Source organism: Montipora capricornis, chromosome 12 (assembly GCF_036669925.1).
Source record: "Montipora capricornis isolate CH-2021 chromosome 12, ASM3666992v2, whole genome shotgun sequence".
NCBI classification, from domain to species: domain Eukaryota; kingdom Metazoa; phylum Cnidaria; class Anthozoa; order Scleractinia; family Acroporidae; genus Montipora; species Montipora capricornis.
In genome coordinates, this window is record NC_090894.1 from 40073819 (window position 1) to 40076821 (window position 3003).

Genomic DNA, 3003 nt, shown 5'->3' on the forward strand with positions numbered 1-3003 from the left:
AAAGTGAAAAATAGTATTTACTGCGCAAAGCTAATTAAGCCCGGGTAAGCGTGAGGTAATCAGGTTTTCCCCTGGAAGTTGGTAAGACCAGCCCTATATTTCTACATGCCCTGTGTAACTATTACTTTTCCTGATGAGGAGAAAGCTTGACCTTCAGAGAAAAAATAGGGCATTATTTCGCGCCTCATATGGTATTAGTGCCTCGGCGTTAAACTGTGGTTTTCAAGGTTCACCATAAGGGAACTTATTCAGGAAACTTAAGCACGCGCGTTTTTGAGACGCGGACGGCAACCGGAAGAGAAAATTTCGCGTTCCAGGACAGTGGTGTATCGCAGATTTTTGTACTAATCATTTCTAATGGAGAAAAGATACTTAGCAATATAAATGTGGCTGCGTGAAAAGAGGTTAAAGGAAAAACAGCTCACTTCCGGTTTCCGTCCGCGTCTCAAAAACGCGCGTGCTTAAGTTCCCTAATCATTTGAGGATGACTTGAGGCAGCACTCGATAAGACGGTAAATGAGTCATTTAAATTCCACTCCTCAGAATTTTTTTAGTGTAGACCGTCAAGCGGGTTGAAAGTGTCAGTCTGTGAAACGGAATGGAAGTCCATAAGGTAGTTCTCGAATCTTTGGGTGCATGGGGTCCGTGCACCGTGTATAGATTTGCACCATGCCTTCATTGCCTCTGAAAGTATAGCGAGAACTTCAATTAACCAATTGTCTGCTAAAAAAGGGTTAATTGTTGACAATTCATACTCATCTTCAAAGATCAGTAAAGATGTCATGCATGAGCCTTTGAATATTATGGAAGCAGCTTGGCTTTGGTGCAAAGTACAACACGGTGGAATACCAAAATAATAAACAAAAAGAACTGATAAAATCGAACTTTAAGCTGTCAAGTCATCCTTCAAATTAATTGCTAGCGTGACCCGTCTTTCATCGGTTTTTTATTTTAACAGGTGCATCCTTTGTCGTAGGAGCAATCCCTTGTTATCATTGTTAATGAGTAGGAGCGAACAATCGCCATAAATTCCTCTCATCTCGTTTTCGCAGACCGATTTCTTTTAGTTTGAATTTCCCGCGAATAAGACTCCCGCAGGAGACCGTTGACTAATCACAAGCAACTAACTTGACGTCGTAGCCCCACCGAACCGGAACTGCCTTTGTGTTTGTTTGCTGAAAAGGTAGAAGACGGGTCTGTAAAAATGCGGTGGCATACACTTAATATGGGAGTTGTTTGCTCCTAGTCATGGGCTCCTGTTGTTGTTGTTGTAATTAGGGAATTTAAGAAACGGCGATGGCTACGACTACGACAACGCCACAAAGGAATAATATCATTGGTTAAAAGAGCATAAATAATCGTGTTACACGTGCAGCACGGATTTTAGCAAGTATCTTAGCGGTCCTCTCCATAACGACGACGTGAAATCACCAAATTTGAGGTTTTGACGACAACGTAAGCATGCAACAGAGAATCTTTCATTCTCTGTTTTAACTTTGAAACCGCCGGTACCAATTTATTTTTAGGATACTTCGCCCACATTGTAGGGCGCGAACGAGACTGAATAATCGCGAAAGACTTATGATAGAGGCAAGTTATATTTTGAGGTGACGTTTTCGTCGACCGTCGCCGTCGTAGATCTTAAATTCCCTAATGAGTCAAGGTTGACAGTTGAGCTGGCGACGCAAGCGTGAACACAAGCAGCATCGCAAACTCAGTATCGTTTGGCCAAGAGCATCTTTTGTTGAGACAAAGTACGACTATAAACAACAAATTAATGACGGTGCCTACTAATTCAAAGGTAGTTTTGCCCCGATTTATGATTATGCAGGAAAGGGAGATCTTCACAGGTGTTATTGAAATCCAAAAAGAAAATTCGGGGTAACCACGCATTTTTCAAAGATAATTCATGAACAATATTTGTAAAAAGCTCTAAAATACAAAGAAATGTATGGCGTTTTTTCTCAAATTGAAGCTTAATTATCTCTAAAGAATGCATGATTACCCCCAATTTTCTTTTTGGAAACCAAGATCTACATTTTGAGCATAGTTTTAAACCGCGAGAAAATAACCCAGCAAGTGGTACTGACCCGTTAGTGTACATCCATCGATCCTTTCTAAATAGTTTTGTGTTTCGCGGTATTTGCGAATGTGAAGTTTATGACAAGATTATGACTTTGGATGTGGAGAAATCGACGATTGGCATTCCCAGTAAATGTCTCAAGCTTGCCGCCAATCACATTTACGAAGCCCTGACGATAGTTTTCAATAATTTACTGCAACTAGGCATATTTCCAGATGTTTTTTAAAATTTCTAAAGTCACGCCTGTTGATAAGGGGGGTAACGATCTCGATCCCTCAAATTATCGTCCGATTTCTACACTTTCAGCCCTAACAAAAATTTTTGAAAAGTTAATATGTGAGCAGCCGGTGAATTACTTGGAGAAGCGCAGTATTCTCTACCAGTATCAATTTGGATTGAGAAAGGGGCATTCTACAGCACAGGCTATGGCAGAAATTGCTGATAACCTACGGAAGTCTATCGATAATAACATGTATACTTGTAGGGTTTTCTTAGACTTTTCTAAAGCTTTTGATACTGTTAATCATAGCATTCTGTCAAAAAAAATGGAACAGTATGGGATAAGAGGGGTGCCTCTTCAACTTTTCACCAGCTACTTAACAAATAGGCAACAGTATACCGCGATGGGGAATACCGTCTCTTCGAGGCAAGCAGTTACCTGTGGTATTCCCCAGGGAAGCTCCCTTGAACCATTTTTATTTTTGATTTACATATAATGATCTCCCTAATTGCTCCAGTGTGCTTGCTTTTAGAATATTTGCAGATGACACGAATGTCTTTGCCTCAGCACGCGAACTTAGGAGCCTTGAGCAACTGATCAACACTGAATTGAAGAAGGACAAGCTTTGGTGCGATGCTAACAAATTATCAGTTAATTTTTCTAAAACAAATTTCATGATTGTCAAATCACCCAGGAAGAA